The following is an 18,804-nucleotide window of genomic DNA, read 5'->3' as shown; positions in this document are numbered from 1 at the left end:
AATTCTGATATTAGACCTTTGTCAGGTGTATAGTTTGCAAAGATTTTCTTGCATTCTGTAGGTTGTTTATTTATTGATAATTTCTTTTGTTGTGAAGAAACTCTTTAGTTTAACCAGGTCCCGTTTGTTAATTTTTGTTTTACTTGCCGTTTCTTTTGATGTCGTTGTCATGAAATCTTTGCCAGGTTCTATATTTAGAATGGTATTTCCTAGGTTCCCAGGGTTTTTGTAATTTTAGCTTTTATATTTAAATATTTCATCCTTCTTGAGTTGGTTTTTGTGTACGGTGTACAGAAGGGGTCCAGTTTCAATCTTCTGCATATGGCTAGCCAGTTATTCCAGCATCACTTATTGAATAGGGAGTCTTTTCTCCATTGTTTACTTTTGTCGATTTTGTTGAAGATTAGATGGTTGTAGGTATGTGGCATTATTTCTGAGCTCTCTATTCTGTTCCATGCATCTGTGTGTCTGTTTTTGTACCAGTACCATGCTATTTTTGTTATTATAGCCTTGTAGCATAGTTTGAAGTTGGGTGACATGAATCCCCCAGCTTTGTCCTTTTTGTTTAGAATTGCCTTGTCTATTTGGGTTCTTTCTTGATTCCATAGAATTTTATTTTATTTTATTTTATTTTATTATTTTATTTATTTATTGAGGCAGAGTCTCAAGAGTTCAGTGACATGATCTCAGCTCATTGTGACCTCCGCCTCCTGAGTTCAAGTGGTTTTTGTGCCTCAGCCTCTCCAGTAGCTGGGCCTACAGGCTCATGCCATCATGCCAGGCTAATTTTTGTATTTTTAGTAGAGACAGGGTTTTATCATATTGGCCAGGCTGGTCTCGAACTCATGGACTCAAGCAATCCACCCACTTCAGCCTCTCAAAGTGCTGGTATTACAGGAGCGAGCCACTGTGCTTGGCCCATTTGAATTTTAAAATTTTTCTAGTTCTGTGAAGAATGTCAGCAGTAGTTTAATAGAAATAGCACTGATTGCTTTGGGTAGTATGGCCATTTTAATGATACTAATTTTTCATATCCAAGAGCACAAGATGTTTTTCCATTTGTCTGAGTCATCTCTGATTTCTTTGAGCGGGGTTTTATAGCTCTCCTTGTAGAGATTTGTCACCTACCTGGTTAGCTGTATTCCTAGGTATTTTATTTGTGTGTGTGTGGCAATTGTAGATGAAATCACATTCCTGCTTTGGTTCTTGGTTTGACTCTTGTTGGTGTATAGGAATATTGGTGGTTTTTGCCATTGATTTTGTATTCTGAGACTTCATTGATTTTGCTTATCAGCTTAAGGAGCTTTTGAGCTGAGACTATGGAGTTGTCTAAATGTAGGATCATGTCATCTGCAAACACGGACAGTTTGACTTCTACTTTCTAGTTGGATACTTTTATTTCTTTCTCTATAAGTTCCTGTGCACATATACCCTCCCAAGACTGCACCAGGAAGAAATTGAATCCCTGCACAGACTAATAAGAAGCTCTGAAATTGAGTCAATAATAAAAATCTTACTATCCAAAAAAGCCAAGAACCAGGTAGATTCACAGCTGAATTCTACCAGATGTACAAAGAAGAGCTGTGACTATCCCTGCTGAAACTATTCCAAAAAATTGAGGAGAAGGGATTCCTCCCTAATTCATTCTATGAGGCCAGCATCATCCTGATACCAAAACTTGGAAGAAACACAAGAAAATAAAACTTCAGGCTGATATCCTTGATATACATTGATGCAAAGATCCAAAACAAAATACTTGCAAACCGAATCCATCATCACATCCAAAAGCGTATTCACCATGATCAAGTAGGCTTTATCCCTGAGATGCAAGGTTGGTTCAACATACGAAAATCAATAAATATAATTCATCACATAAATAGAACTAAAGGAAAAAAACACATGATTATCTCAACAGATACAGATAAGGCTTTTGATAAAATTCAACACACCTTCATGTTAAAAACTCTCAATATACTAGGTATTAAAGGAACATACCACAAGATAATAAGGGGTGTCTATGACAAAACCCACGCCCAACATCACACTGACTGAGCAAAAGCTGGAAGCATTCCCCTTGAAAACTGGCACAAGACAAGGATGCCCTCTCTTACCACTTCTATTAAACATAGCATATTTTTGTTTTTAATTGACAAATAAAAATTTTATATATTTATGGAGAATATAATGTTTTGATATATATACACACATTGTTCAATGATTAAATCAAGTGAATTCACTTATCTAGTATCTCATGTACTTATCATTTTTTGGTTCAAGTTGCTCTTTTAGCAATTTTGAAATATATGGTACATTACTATTAACTATGGTCACTATGCTGTACAATAAATCACTAACACTTATTCCTCTTTTCTAAATGAAACATTGTACCCTTTGATCAACACTCTCATATTCCTATTTTCTTAATCAGTGAGTGGCCCTTTCTCATGCTCATTTGTCTTGTTTTCCACCTATTCTATCCTATCTAATCATGTTGGATCTTCTTGCAGCAGGTATCCATTCCCTATTATTTTCCTTATATAGTGTCTTCATTTATTTCTACGACTTTGCATATCATATTATCTATGTCACACATAGATATATGTGATATATATATATATATATATATATATATATATATCCCGTCCAAATTTAGCCTCTGATCTGTCTTATACATCCAACTTCCCATCTAATAATTATACTTTAAAAATGTTACAGGAATTCCCACTTAATGTCTCAAATTCCCACCATCTCTTCCAAGATCACTGTTCTTTTCCTCACTTAAGTGAAAGTCATTATGATCTACAATATTTTATCAAGGCAAAAACTAAGCATCATTCTTGATTTATTTCTCTTAGTTAATGCTCCAAACCCAATCCATCACTAAGGCTCATCACTTCCATCTTTCAAATAGACACATCACACACATCTTGCCATCTCCACTAGAGTCATGCTGGCCTTTGTCTCCATCATCTTTTGCCTTCAGAACTGCTCTGCTTGCTGCTACTCTTGTTCCTCTTGCTTCTCCTGTCTAATGCATTCCCAACAAGCAGTTAATGTAATATTTAAACAATGTAAGGCTAGGCGTGATGGCTTATGTCTGTAATTTCAGCCCTTTGGAAGGTTGAGATGGGCAGATCACTTGAGGTCAGGAGTTTGAAACCAGCCTGGCCAACATGGCAAAACCCCGTCTCTACTAAAAATACAAAAATTAGGTGGGTGTGGTGGTGCATGCCTGTAATCCCAGCTATGAGGGAGGCTGAGGCAGGAGAATCTCTTGAACCCAGGAGGCAGAGGGTTGTAGTGAGCCATGATTGTGGAATTGTAATCCAGGCTGGGTGACAGAACAAGACTATGTCTCTAAATAAATAAATAAATAAATAGTAAATTTCATTTCAGACCGTGATCCTCCCTTGCTTGAAAACATTCAGTGATTTCCAGTTGTCTTCAGCGTAAAATGCACTTTCTTCTCATGGCTTAAATTCCCGTTATGATCCACCTTTTGCTTCTCTCTCTGACCTCATCTTATTCTAAACTCTCTTACTCCTTACCTTGTTTCATATACAGATCTCCTGGCCTCCTTTCAGTTCCTACTTCTTGCCAGCCTCATTCCTCTCCCAGAGACTTGGCTTTCGTTGTGTTGCTCCAGTGGGGAATGCACTTCTCTGATTTACCCTTGAGCTTTTCCTCACCCTTCATAATTTACCTCAAATGTCATTTTCTCAGAAAAGCCATTCCTAACTACTTTATCTAAAGTTCCCGGCTTCCCAAGCAATCATCACCTCTCTCCACTTTTTCTCTTCATTGCACTTATCAAACCTGAATGTCTTTTGTATGTAGCTTTTAACTTTCTTGTAATCTGTCTCTCCCTACTAATGTGCCACCTACAGACAGAGAGAAACCATGTCTGTTTTATCTGTTTCTGTTCTGAAATTCTTAGAATTGCTCTTCAACAAAACTCTAGGCATGTGTGGTATGCTGAATAATGACACCCCCAAAAATGTCCATGTCCTTATCCCTGGAATCTGTGATATATTATCGTACATGGCAGAGGAGACTTTGCAGATGTGGTTAAAGTTATGGACCTTGAAATGTAGGAATATCCTGAATTACCTGAGTGGACTCAAGGTAAACACAAAGGCCCTTATGAGAAGGAGGTGAGAAAATCAGAGGAAGACAAGGTGACATGGAAAGAAAAAAAAAGCAAAAAAGTGAGAAGTTCACTTTGGGAGGCCGAGACGGGCGGATCACGAGGTCAGGAGATTGAGACCATCCTGGCAAACACGGTGAAACCCCGTCTCTACTAAAAAAAATACAAAAAACTAGTGGGGCGAGGTGGCAGGCGCCTGTAGTCCCAGCTACTCGGGAGGCTGAGGCAGGAGAGTGGCGTAAACCCGGGAAGCGGAGCTTGCAGTGAGCTGAGATCCGGCCACTGCACTCCAGCCTGGGTGAAAGAGCGAGACTCTGTCTCAAAAAAAAAAAAAAAAAAAGTGAGAAGTTGTGATGGTGGAAGCAGAGGCCGAAATCATGTGGGGCCATAAACTGAAGAATGCAGTTGGTTTCTGAAAGCTGGAAAAGTACAGGAAACAGATTCTCCTTAAGGGCCTTCAGAGGAGACACAGCCCTGCCAGCACCTTGACTGTTAGCTCCCTGAAGCTGATTTTGAACTGCTGCCCTCCAGAACTGTAATTTTAATCCACTAAATGTTGTTAATTTACTAAATGTGCTAAATTTGTTAATTTTCTAAGTCTTAGAAAGAGGAAAAAAAACCCAGCATGATTCTTGATTTTATTTCTTAGCCACTCAATGAATGTTTGCTGAATGCATGTGTTTCATGTATAAGGAAAGTTTGCTCGCCTTCGAGAAGCTTACATTGCTGCCTTTATTATTTTTTATGTCTTAGAACCAGGAATTATGGCTGTACCCTTAGAACTACTTAGATAACCTTTCAATTAGGGTGAAATTTTGACTAAATTTTCTATCTACATATTCATTTAAAATGGTTTCAATGTGTCTATGACTTACGAAACTCCGTGGTGAATATCTGAGTGAAGACATCAAGACCAAGAAGCATATTGTCTAGTTATGTGCTGCTCATTACAGTAGGCACTAGCCACTTGTACCTATTTACATTTAAATTCATATTACTAAAACTAAATTCAGTTTATTATTGCAGTAGCTGCACTTCAACTGCTCAGTAGCCACAAGTGGCTGGCGGGTACCAACTAGATGGTATAGACATGGAACATTCATCATTACAGAAAGTTCTTTTAGCCTTGGTCTAGAGGGAAAAACTATATTATTGGGGGACATTTCTTCATGGGTTTCTCATGTTTCTGCATGTCCAGTCTTCTCAAGGATGCCCTTCGTATCTTGAAATTGTGATCAGAAGCACTTCCTATCTTCTCCAAGGATGTTTGTATAGCAAAAGTCTTAGAAGGTAGAGATAATCTCTCCCTCTATAGCAAAGAGCAGATTTGTGTATTGTCCATTATAATAAAGACAATGTAGTCCTTTTTGACAAAAGTCAGGAGAGTTGGCTTGCAGCTTATTTAAGATAATTTGGGTTCTGTGCCAACAGCCTGCTGTGTGTGTAGTATCCACGTGCGCGCTTCTACATTGCCTTCATGGGATTTAGGGGCTAGTGGAAGGTACAGGAGCATTAAGCTCCTGCTGCTTGCAGGGCCATGAATAACAAAACCTTCTGTCTCTGACCTAGGAGTCTCGGGTCTTCTGTCAGCATCAATGAAACTGTGGCTGACTAACCTGCTAGCTTGCAAGTAGGATAAATCTCAGACTCCTCACAGTTTATCAAATGGGTTTGACAAGCAATTTCAAAAAATTATAGACATATTCTTTGCTTTGCCAAAATATTTCTTTTAATAACCATTTAGGTTAGTTACAGTATTATGTGATTTGCAAAAGTTCCTCAATATGCTTCTTCCACCTCCCTCCAAACCGCACATGCATTCTTTCCAGGAATGTATGCTAAGTTATATATCCACCTATTTAGAAATGTATGTGAAGGAATAAAATAACCTACTTTGCAAAAATTACTGCAGTCTAACAATAATGAAGTGTCAACAGAGTGAAAAAGGTTTTCATATGCTTTTCGACTGATTTTGCGTTGGTATCCTCAGAAGGCCCTGTTCCACACCTTATTATACACTCAGTATGAGAATAAAATAATGCACTCTGTATTTAATGATATCAAGTAAGTCATTTTCAGGAAATATGTATATTTCCTGAATATATATCAATATAAAAAATACAGGAAAATATATACACATAGAATTCTGCTTTCAAGATTAATTATTTTGAAAGCATAATTGGCACCTATGTATATTTTAAAAGTGTGTTTATAAACTATAATTATCTTTTCTCAGGGAAATAAATTATGGCATTCACTTACGGGATTCAAAGAAAAATTTTAAATATAATCAAAGCAGAATAGGAAGACTGGAACAACTGAACCTTAATAAACAGAGCTATCATTATTGACTTTTTTTTGGGAATTGATTCTACACAAATATTATAGCATGCAAAATATTTTACCTTTTTTTTTAGACTAATGATAAAAGTTGAGGTTAAGAATTTCCTCATCTTAGTTCTAACTCAAAAGACACCTCCTCCCTCAAACTTTCAATCCTCCTATAAAATTAAATGACTGCTTTTTCATGCTTATAGTATCAACTGGACTTACGTTTGCCTTTATTTAATAAGGTATAAAAACAAATATAAATACGATAAAGTGGCTTAAGTAAGATAGAAGTTTCTTTCTTCCCTTTGGTAGTAAGTTTGCTCCGTCATCCCCAGGGACTCAGATGGTTTGCCATTTACTATGCTCAGCACGTGACTTTCTTGCTCAAAATTACCTCCTGGTCCAAGACGGCTTTTGGAAATCTGATTATAATGGTCCCATTCTAAGGGTTAAGCAGTAGGAAAGAAGTCACCTCCTTTAAAGAGACTTTCTTGGAATTCTTGCAGAACGCTTGCTTACACTCTGCCAGAGGTTGGTCGCATGGCTACTGCGGCTGCAAAGGAGGCTGAGAAACAGTTATTCTGGAGTTAAATATCCAGCTAAAATTTGGATTCCATTGCTTGAAGAGGGATAAATGATAGCTCAGATGAGAATGATCAATGTCAATTTTAATTAATTAGCAATCTTAATTCTTCCACTTAATGCTTACATTATCTCATCTGATCATAGCTAATTTTCACATGAATGCTACCATCACTACAAACTCTATGTTTCTTGTAGGAAGAAATTTTGGATTATTTTGCTTTCTTCCAAGCACCTAGCAGCATCCTGCTATATAATCCATCATCAATCAGTATATGCTGGTTTATTATTGAATAACACAGGATATTAAGTATATCACTTTTTAGAAATAGAAATCTCCATTGTCTTTAGTAAACTATGTAATTCCCATGTCAAAAGTCTGTGAGGATACTTTTTTAAAAATTTTTTTTGAGACCGAGTCTTGCTCTGTCGCCCAGGCTGGAGTGCAGTGACGTGATCTCTGCTCACTGCAAGCTCTGCCTCCTGAGTTCACGCCATTCTCCTGGCTCAGCCTCCCGAGAAGCTGGGACTACAGGCGCCTGCCACCATGCCCGGCTCATTTTTTTTTTTTGTATTTTTAGTAGAGACAGGGTTTCACCGTGTTTGCCAGGATGGTCTGGGTCTCCTGACCTCCTGATCCACCTGCCTCGGCCTCCCAAAGTGCTGGGAATACAGGCGAGGATACTTTTAATGTTCAAATCCTTATTTAAAACATGTCTCAGTAAACGTTAGACAAGCTACTTACTAGAAAAATGAAATGAATTTTGAGTGTAGCCATATAATTTATATTAATCTATTTTTTAATTAATTAATTGACTCTCATAAAATATTTATTAAACATTTTTTGCTTGCAAGGCATTGTGGCAGACGTTTGGTACATAAAGATGAATAAGGTGGAATCCCTGCTCTCAAAGAACACGAAATCTAGTGCACATCTATGGCATGCATGATATGATTGTCTGTTATATACTTGTACACATGGCACAGGTTTTCAATTCCTTTGCATTTTGACATAAGTAATTTTCTTTTGTAATATTTTCCTTTGATTGCCACCATAAAAAATGAATGACCCTTTGGGCAGAGGATTAATTCACCCTCTGTGAAAAATCTATTCCAGAGTAAAACTGAGATAAATTGATAGAGTTTAATTATAAAATAAAGATTTTTTAAAAGACTTCTTTACCCCATAATTTCTTCTGTGAAATTGTTGAATTTCTTTTTATGACCACATAAGATTTCTCTCAACAGGGTATCCTTTAAAGTCTAATATAGTCTGTTTCAATATCTTGTATGACCTTACAAAAATCAATAAATCTATTATATATATATATTTCTGGTTAGTATTAATATTGCCATTTTTCCAAACGGCTTTTATAACTTTTTTCTATTGAATGTAGATTTACTTATTTCATTGCAGTGCTAAATTAATTTTGCCTCATTGTGTATTTTAGTCCCATGCCTATTTACTGCTAATCTTGTGTAGTGACTACCTGGATTCCAAGGCATTTTCTCTCCTGGCTGCCAAACTGTTGCTGACTGATGGCTTACACTGAGTCCTTTCCACTCAGGATTGCTTGCAACCGAATATTAAAGCTCATGGAGATTATGTGCACTTCTAAAAGGAAGTTTTCATGGAATGGCTCAATGATAGAAGGGATTCAAAGACCTGGCTCTCTTTCTTTAAATTAAGATGTCCCTCAAGGCCAAACTAACTTCACAGCTTTCCACAGTGTGGGCTGAGGCCTCCACTGTGATTGCCATGCAGTAGCACTGAATGGTAACACTTCCATTGAACTGGGATGGAAGGCAGTTAAAGAGAATGCAGTGGTTGGGGGTATATCAGGCATTTGAGAAGTTTGGGATAACTAGTAATTATTAGGCTACACAATAGAATGGTTCATGCTGAGTGCTATTATGTCTTTAAGAAAGAAATGAAACACTTAGGGCAATTCATTACCCATTTTGGCTGGAGATTTAAGTGTGTATAGCCACTTTGGAAACACATAAAATCATGCCTGTTGAATTGAAGGGCAGAAAAAGCTGAGGATCAGGCTCAGAACTTAATTATAAGGCTGCTAGGAATATAAAGATGTCTAAGTTTTCAACCTCATAAAATCAGCTATGCTAAAATTAGCAGGTTGGATAAGTATGGCACCCTGAGACTTGAGATGGGAGACATCTGGGTTGATTCATTTGATAATCTTGAATCCCTAGTTTTCTCTGAATGTCCTGAGTCTGCAGAAGTGGCCCCCCTCTTCCTGTTAAGAGCTAGCATTTCTGCATTGTTTGAAGACAATGCAAGTGCCTATGCCTCATAAGACAACGTATGTCCTTCCTACCATCTATTTGTATCTACTTTCACATCCTTTCTAGTTGTCAGATAAATAACAAAGGTTAAGCCACAGTATAAGCCAGCAAGGCAAGTGCTGGACATGCTATAGGAAGAAACTGACTCTACCTTGACTTGTTCTATAAGACTTAGCCAATGTATATCAGCCAGAAGTATACATATGGGGCTGGGTGCTGAGAGGTGGAGAGGAACATAATATAAAGTTGGATAAGGGAAAATTTACTGATAAGAGAGAACATTCCCATGATGTAAGATTTAACTACTTGTAGAGAAACAGGGAGATGGTAACAAATTCTAGATTGGCTGTTCAAAGCTTGGAGAAAGCTATGGCCCATAGTAAGTAGGAATGCTTCCTGGCAGATGCCGGAAGAAAGGGAAAAAAACTGAGATAATTGAATCTTCTAGAGATGATAGGCTACGAAAAACTGAAACACCCACCAGCTACCTATGCTCCATGGGATGGCAAGGAAGACACTCTAACTTCTCAAAGCAAAAAGAAATGTGTTGGTGAGAAGGAGCCCAATAGTGGCTGTACTTGGAACACTTGGGTTAATAGCAGAGCTAGTCTTACAGAATGGGGTTCCCTCATAGCAACGGGGATGAAAGGATGATAGGAAAATAAGAGGAGACAGATGGCAGACCTTAACCATCCAAAACAAGGTAGACATAATTACCACCAAAAGGACAAGGTTGATCTGATTTTCATGGGGCCATAACCAACAGATAGCAATGCAAATGGATTTTAGAGCAAAACAAATTGAAGGTCCAGATAAATGACAAGTGTGTCTGAAGTCTTAGTAAGACACACTCACTTCGGAGGTACTGAGGTAAACACTGTGGCAATTAAAGGACCCGCTGCATTACTGATATTTTTAAGGGCTTCTGTTGTCTGGGATATGTTGAAACGTCCACTATGAGGTAAAAATTCATAAAAGAAGAAAAGCAAAATGACTACTAGGCATCTTTGGAATCCGGAGGAAGCATTTCCCACAACTTAAAAATATTGGTTTGACCAATGTACACAATGACACGTGAGGCTGCCATCCCTGAATGGACTCTATGACAGAAAATGGGCTCTGCAGCAGTTCCAGGTTGCAGTACCAGCAGGCTTTCCACGGGGCCATACGATCTGACAGACGTGTCTCTGATGGGAAAAGTGTCATGTGGAGTTTATATCAAGACTAACAGGAGGACTAGCGTATAGATCCATAGATTTTGCGAGGCAGGACCCTGCATTTCTCATTGAAGTATGCACCCTTCCAAGCTTCTTGTTTGCTACTGAGCCCTGGTAGAACTAAAACAACTTGTCATGTGACATCGAGTGAACATTTGTCTAGAGGTGCCCATAATAAACTGGGTTCCATTAAACTCATCAGGTTCTAAGACCGTGCATGTGTAGCAGTAAATATTAATAACAGTAACGTCAGAGCAATGCATCCTGGATCATGTACAAGCTATGTCAGAAGGCACAAGTGAGGTATATGTGCAAGGATCCCAGTCTCCCATGTTATCTGCCACTATTCCACAGGTACTTCTCCCTGAGCTCACCTGCTTAGCCCACACCTGGAGCTGCAGGAAGGGTGTCTTAAGACCATCTAACTAGGGAGGAAAATGGCCCAATATTGTTTATGGGTAGGTTGGTGCTTTAATTTTGTACAAAATGAAAATGGACTGCTGCCGCCCAAGAGCCCCAGTCTGATGTGGCTCTGAAAAGTGGCAATAAAGGAAAATTAAAGGGGAGAACTTTGTGAGGCATGCTTTATCATTTCACATTGTATGAAAAAAGCTGCAGCCCAAGCTTAGAGTATATATAGACTCAAGAGCAGTGGTGAATGGCTTGTCTGGCTGTTAATGGACCTTAAAGGATCAAGATTGGCATGTCAAGGACAGTGACACCTTAGGAAGTCATGTGCATTGATTTATGGGAGTGGGCATAGAGTGAAGGTCTTAGGATCCCATGTTTAATGCCCACTGGAGAGCATTACTCACGGGATAGGTATAAACATAGACAGGAGGACTTGGCCATATATCAGGCAGCTCTACTATCATCCACTCTAGAGGTGGTACATTTGACTTGTGGACAGATGAGCCACTGTGGCAGAGAAAGGGGCAGCACATGAGCCCAATGACATGAACTTTCACCCACCAAGCCTGGTCATTGGCTGAATGCCAGTTGGCCGGAATTAGAGATCAATGCTGAGCTCCTTATAGGGTGCTACTTTTTGAGAAGACCAACAAGACATTGTGGCAAGTTGATTACAGTGTAGATGTTCTGCCCTGTAAGAGACAACAGTTGACATTGGATGAAACCATCATGTATTTTAGGTATATGTGAGCTCCTGCTCACAGAGCCTGAGCCAGCACCACTCTCTGAGAGTTCATAGAGGATTTGATCTTCTGACATAGGATCCTGCTTAGGATTACATTGGACCAAGGAATGAAATTTGGAGCAAAGGAGGTGTGGCAAAGGATATATCCAGACATTCTATTATATAGTGGACTATTCCAAAACTGGCATCAGAAGTAGGTTTTTTGAAGATGCAGATACCCTGTGATAATGGGGAGAGAGCCTCCACTATACAGTACACACACTAAATTCATGACAGCTCTATGGAACTGTGTTTCCAAAAGGCAGAATATATTGTCTGAGAACCCAAAGTGGCAATAGGATTGGACCTGCATCTCATTGCTCCTAGTGACCTACTTGGGGGAATTTGTATGTCTGAGCCACATAATTCTAGGCTTTGTGGATAAAAGGTCTTTATCCTGTGGGGGAAATTTGTTACTAGTTAATAAAACAGGATCCCATCAAATTTTAAGCAATATCTGCCACCTATTTCTTTGAACTTCTTGTGCTCAAAAGAAAATAAATATATTTTAGGAGTTAGTGACTCTGCCTGTCAAAAGTTGGTAGGGCTGTTATTATGTAATGCAGAAGGGTTTTATCTGGCACCCAGCTACACTGAAGCTTGGGAATTCCATTCTATATGGAGAAGTTCACCTGTAAGGGCATGGTGATCAGTGGCTCCAAACCTCTCAGGAATAAGAGTCTAGATATACCCACCAGGTAAGCTATGTAGACAGGAACATTGTTAGCTAAGGATGAATGTGAGTCTAGAATGGATAATAGAGGAGGAAGATGATGAATATTAGTTGCAACCCTGCAGCCAGCAGTAACAGGTTTTATAGTTTATTCCACCAGCTTTTTATAATTTTCTCTAGGAAAAACCAAAACAAATTAGAATCTTTGATGATAAAATCAACATATTTATGATGCAAGTAGCAATTAATAGAGCAAGGGAGATACTGTAGTGGCGGATAAAGTGCACTGCCCAGATCACCCCATCAGAACTAAGGCAGCCATTCCCCAAGATGCCGAGAGCAGTATCTACTCAAGGCTCAAAGTTGAATCCCTCGTAAAGACTTGCCCTCAGCGAAAGAGAGCTGCCTAAAATTATGCCGCCTCTCCAGGGCAAGCCTACATGCAATGACTAGTCAATGAGATGATCAACAGTCTGGCTCCTTTTCTCAATGGTAAACAACTCAAAAGGACCATCCTTGTTGCATAATTTCCCAATGGTATCCACTGAGGACTTTGTTTCAACTTTAGTCTCAACTCAATTTTTCTTTCTGCTTATTCTTGTTATCTTTACTCCCTTGCAGATGTTGCTCTCAAGAGCACTCCTTAGTGAAATTCCTTGATGCAAATCTCTGTTTCAGAGTTTGTTCCTGAGGAATCCCAATGATACTGCTTTGTTCTCTCTGGTACTTTTTAAAAGTTTTTCTGTAATGCCTTATTATTTTTCTATTTTATCTCATAGCTAATAATAATGTTTTATTCTACTATAAAATATGTATCTGTTGCAAATTAAGCTTGGTGAATGCATATTCTTCTGTAATTGATGTCTTCTAGTCCATTGTGTATTTTTGATTCAATACTTACTCTTAGCTCACTGACTAATCTTATGGGAAACATTTTATCTGATTTGTGCTTTTTCAAAGAACCCTATTTATTTTAGTACCATTATACTATCTATTAGGATTATATATCATTTTCTAATAAATGTGGGGTTCAAGTTCCTTCAATTTCATCCTAGGAAGCAGATGTTTAAAATTCATGCAGAGATGTTACTGTCCTGCTTCAGTGCAGGTTTCATTAAATGTATAAATCAAAAATGTCTTTTTGCAGGATAGAGCAAATCAAGATTCAAATAAGTACGTAAAATATTGCTCTTGGCAGGGCTGATGGATTTTCTATCCATTGTCTTCATCAATTTCTACATATCACAACGGCCTCATCCATTTTTCAGTTTTGCACAGTACCTTTTTTGTGTCTATCTATCCACCCTACTGAGATTTATTGAGCATCTTGTGTAAGATGCAAGATTATCCATGCCCCCAAAACACAAGATGCTGGTAACAGCTAAGTTTATTAGTTATGGTAACTTACAAGGAGAGAAGAGAGTGCACGATCTCTCATAGTTGTTACCCAGGGTCATGTCCGTGCCAGTGTTAGTGGTGGTAGTTATCCACATGGGTCTGCAGCTGCCTCAATTCTTGCCTCCTCAGAATAAAGAATTTGAGGGGCACACGGCAGAAGGGAGACTGAGGCACATTTTAGGCCAGGAATGAAAGTTTATTAAAAAGCTTTGCAGAGTAAGTTTTTTGAAAAAAGGAAAGGAAAGGAAGGAAAGTATACTTGGAAGAGGGCCAAGTGGGTGCCTTGAAGAGAGCAAGTGCGCAGCTTGACATCTTGACTCAAGGTGTTAAACGCTGGCATACTTCCAGGGTCTTGTGTTGCTTCAGTCCTGAGATCTTATTGGGAAGCGGCTGATCACCAGATTCAGGTGTTTTCTGTTTATTAGGGGACTGACTCCCTGGCACCAGCTGTGACCAATTAAGAGACCATGTTAACAACTGCCTGACCATCACCTGATGTTGACCCAACACTTCCGGTGTGTGTGTGTGTGTGTGTGTGTGTGTGTGTGTGTGTGTGTGCCCTCTCCTGCCCTGCTCATACCTGACTAGCTACTTACTGTAACACCAGCAGCATGGACATGCAACTAAGAGCACCTTAAGAGGGAGGAAATCCCCCCAATACGAGCTCCACACTTGGGTGTTGGTCTGACTGAAATGGATCTATTGGTTTGCTAGGGCTACCATAATAAAGTATTACAGACTGTCTGGCTTAAACCAGAGAACTTTATTGTGTCAGTCTTGGAGAATAGAAGTCCAAGGTGTACGCATTGGAAGTGTTGGTTTCCCTGAGGCCTTTATCCTTGGCTTGCAGCTGGTTCCCTGTATCTGCACATGACCTTTTCTCTGTGTCTGTTTCCTAATTTCCTCTTATTGTAAGGACACCAGCCACATTGAATTTGGGATCACTCTAAGACCTCACTTTAACATAATTACCACTTCAAAGATCCTATCTCCTGAGGTACTGGAGGTTAGGACTTCAACATACGAATTTGAGAGAGGATACAATTCAGCCCACAGAAAGGGGGTAGGGGACACCTACTTACTCTTTCAAGTAAAAAGAAATAGAGAAAAGGCCCTTTGGACCCAGCACAGTGCTGGGGAGAATGCATACTTTGGTGGGTCGAGATCTGCGTACTGAGAATCCCAGGAACAGTGATGAAATTGCTCCAAGGCCCTGCTGTCTTTCTGCAAAATGTCTTGGTGTAGGTGAGTCGGCTTGTCGCCGTACATCAGGTAATGGGGAAGGAGAAAACTCCCCATAGAAGCTAAAACTGTATATGGATTTGGCTCCCTTCATACTTGCTATGTAACAGGCACTATTTCAGTTGCCATTGATCTCTGCACATCTGGTGGGACATTCACTTGTAAATTTAGAGTGGCTTCCATAGGGAAAGATGTTCACCTATAGATGGGTCCTAGGGTGTCACTAGGGCAGTCTGTGTTGGTTCTGGTTCTAGGTGGGCACAGCAGCATAGCCTCCATTCAGCTTCTTCAACTGTGATCAATGTCAGCAATGGCTATGGGTATCTCAGTGGCTGAGGCTGTACAAGTTCATGGCAGTGATAGCGAAAGTGTAGGTTGTTAAGGTTCTCAGTGGCAAGGACTTTAGTTGTCCTTCCATTCTCGTTTTTTTCCCCAGTGGGGTGTCTTGGTTGGAGGATCCCTCTTGGTGTCTGGTCTGACATGACCCACAGCGGTCACAGCTACACTGTATTCCAGGGCATAGGAGTGACTGTGAAGCTGGTATCCTGGGCTTGGTGTCCTGTTAAACTAGGTATCCCATGGCACCTGTGTTGTGGGTGCAAGTTCACTCTCTGAGGCATGGGTAGATGCAGCTCTCCCACAAAGCCATGGGATGTGACTCTGAGGCACTCCCCAGTAGCTTGGGCCCAGGGAGTAGAGATACAGCTGTAACTCTGATCCTGGGAGTCAGTCAGCAGCACTAGCATAGCTCCAGGGAAGAAGGGGTGTTTCAGAGGATTGGGCCCTGGGGAGCTGGGCACAGCTTTGGGTCTCAGAGCCAACAGGGCACAGTGGTAACTTGAGCACCCAGGGAGGAGATGTTATCTTGTGATGACTCTGGACGTTGGGAGGTGAGGCCCAGCAGATACCCCGGCTCCGCAAGGCTAGATTCAGTGGTAGCAGGGACCCAGGAAAAGTGAGACACAGTGATGGCTTGGGATCTGAGGGTGGGGAGCAGCACAATGATGACTTTATTTCCCAGGGATGTGGGGTGACTCAACAGCTTAGACTCTGGAAAAGCTACTCCAAGTTTTGGGGCACAGGGGTTGTTCAGCTCAGCGGGTGAGGTGGCACAGCCCAGTCAAGGCTCGGCCTCTCTGGGGGTGGGGCACCCTATCAGCTTAGGGGTAAAGGTGCTCCACCAGATCAGTGCTTCTGGTCACCAGGGAACAAGGCACCAAGTTGTCTGGGGCACCTGGGGTGCAGCTGCTTCGCTGGGCCAAAGCTCAGATTCCCAAGGGGTTTGTGACTGCACCACTGGACTGAAGCTCCTGGTTCCCCAAGGAGTGGTGTGCCAGTCAACTCAGGCTCCAACGGGTGTGGCTGCTCTGTGGGGCTGGTGCTTTTGGTCCCAAGAGGGTAGGGTGCTGCATGGGTTCTGGCATAAGGGTCATGACTGCTTCCCTGGGCTGCAGCTTCAGTTCCCGTGGGATTTAGGCACTTGGTGGGGGTAGTAGTAGCAGCTGCTCTGTAGGTACTAGGCTTTGAGTAGCTGTGGGTTGGAGCACAGCTGCAATGGGGCTGGTGGACATAGAGTGCCTCTGAGGCAATCTGGCTGCAGCAACTCAGCTGGGGAATGGTGTGCCACTGTGTATGTGAGCAGGTGCAATGATAGAAGATCCTCAGAGATGCAGGGATCAGTGGCTAGTGGCCCCTGGAGCAGGATGCCCTTTAGCGGTGGCTCCACTTTTAAAATGGCATGAGCAGTGACAATCTGGCCGTAGGAAATCCAGGCTTCTTCTCTGGAGTAATGCTTCCATGAGAACTTCAGGCAGCTCCCCAGGCTCGGCTCAAGGCCTGTGAGGACTCCAGAATCCTCCAGTAGCAAAGACTGCATGTGTCCTCCGCAGTAATGGGGGCTGCTGGAGCCCCCTACTCACCTTTTCCCTGCAGGGAGAAGCCTCTCCTCATTGTGAGCTGATCTCTACCAGGTAAATTAGGCAGGTGGAGGAGGTGGATGTTTCCTTTTCTTCTCGTTGGGGCCATCCCGAGTTTCTCGGCTCCACAGGGTTTCTGCCACTTCCTGCTATACTTTGGCATGTTCCTTTAGTCACTCTGGTCAAAATGTAGTTGTTTATTGTGTTGGTCCTTTTTTGTGTTTGTGGGAGAGTAGCATTTTGCACCTTCTTGCTCATTTATCAGTTTATTATAAAGGATATATCAAAGGATATTAATAAAGAGCTGGAGGAAGAGATACATATGGCAAGGCCTAGGACAGGAGCTGCTTAGTGGATTTGGGGTGCAACTTCCAGACACATGGATATATTCACCAACCTTGAAGCCTGTCACGTCCTGTTCAAGAATGTTTATAGAGTTTGATCTCTGGAATTGTATAGAATTTGATCCAGAGGTCAGTGGGTGGGGCTGAAGGTTCCAACCCTCTAATCCTCTAGTCACTTGGTCTTTCTGGTGGTGACTGGCCCCATCTAGGGGCTCCACCCAAAGCAACCTTATTAGCATAAATGCAGGATTTATCAAAGGGGCTTATTGTGAATAATAAAAGATACCCCTATCACTCAAGAAATTCCAAGGATGTTAGGAGCTCTGTGACAAGAACCGGGGACAAAAACCACATATATTTCATATTAAACCACAGGTACTCTAGCCAGAAACCACAAAGCATTCCAATTGACCTCACATGCATGAGCAAACTTAGCTGAGATCATCCAATTCAGGCCTAGACCATAAGAACCAGCAGATGGCCTATAGATTATTGAGGACATTAAATACTTACTGTTTTAGGTTGTTGAGTTTTGGGATGGTTTGTTATGCACTAACAGCTAATTAATACACATGATAAAAACCATGTTCTAAAATGAAAATAGATATAGGAAAAATAAACTAAATCCAGGGAAGAAAGTAAAATAGAAAATGCCTACTGTTACAGTAGGTAGCTAGTCAGGTATGAACAGGGCAGGAGAGGGCTTTCCCCCAACTACACACCAGGAGTGCTGGATGACCATCAGGTGATAGTCAGGTGGTTGTTAACTGGCTCCCTAAAGTAATAATTGGTCACAGCTGGTGCCCGGGAAAGGCGGTCTCCTAATAGACAACACCTGAAACTGATCAGCCAGCTTCACAGTAAGATCTCAGGAGTGGAGAGAAATAATACAAGATCCCGGAATTATGCCAACATAAAATCGCGATTCAAGCGGTCAAGGAGCACACTTGGTCTCTCAAGTCACCCGTTAGGCCCTCTTCCAAGTGTACCTTCCTTTCTTTTCTTCTTTTCCTCACTTATGTAAAGCTTTTTAATAAACTTTCACTCCTGCTTTAAAACTTACTTTAGTCTTTCCTTCTGCCCCTCAAATTCTTTCTTCTAAGGAGGCAAGAATTGACGTTGATGCAGATCCGTACAGATTATTACCACCTTGATACGGTTTGGTTGTGTCCCGCCCCCCACAATCTCATCTTGAAATGTAGCTTCCATAATTCCCAGGTGTTGTGGAAGAGACCAGGTGGAAGGTAATTGAATCATGGGGGCAGGTCTTTCCCATGCTGTTCTCGTGATAGTGATTAAGTCTCACGAGATCTGATGGTTTTATAAATGAGAGTTTCCCGCACACCTTCCCTTTTGCCTGCCGCCATGTAGTAGTTCACGTCGCTCGTCCTTCGTCTTCTGCTATGACTATGCGGCCTCAGTCATGTGGAATTGTGAGTCCATTAAACTTCC

Source organism: Rhinopithecus roxellana, chromosome 3, assembly GCF_007565055.1.
Source record: "Rhinopithecus roxellana isolate Shanxi Qingling chromosome 3, ASM756505v1, whole genome shotgun sequence".
Taxonomy (NCBI): domain Eukaryota; kingdom Metazoa; phylum Chordata; class Mammalia; order Primates; family Cercopithecidae; genus Rhinopithecus; species Rhinopithecus roxellana.
The sequence above is the reverse complement of the archived record's forward strand: the minus strand, read 5'-3'. Positions refer to the sequence as shown.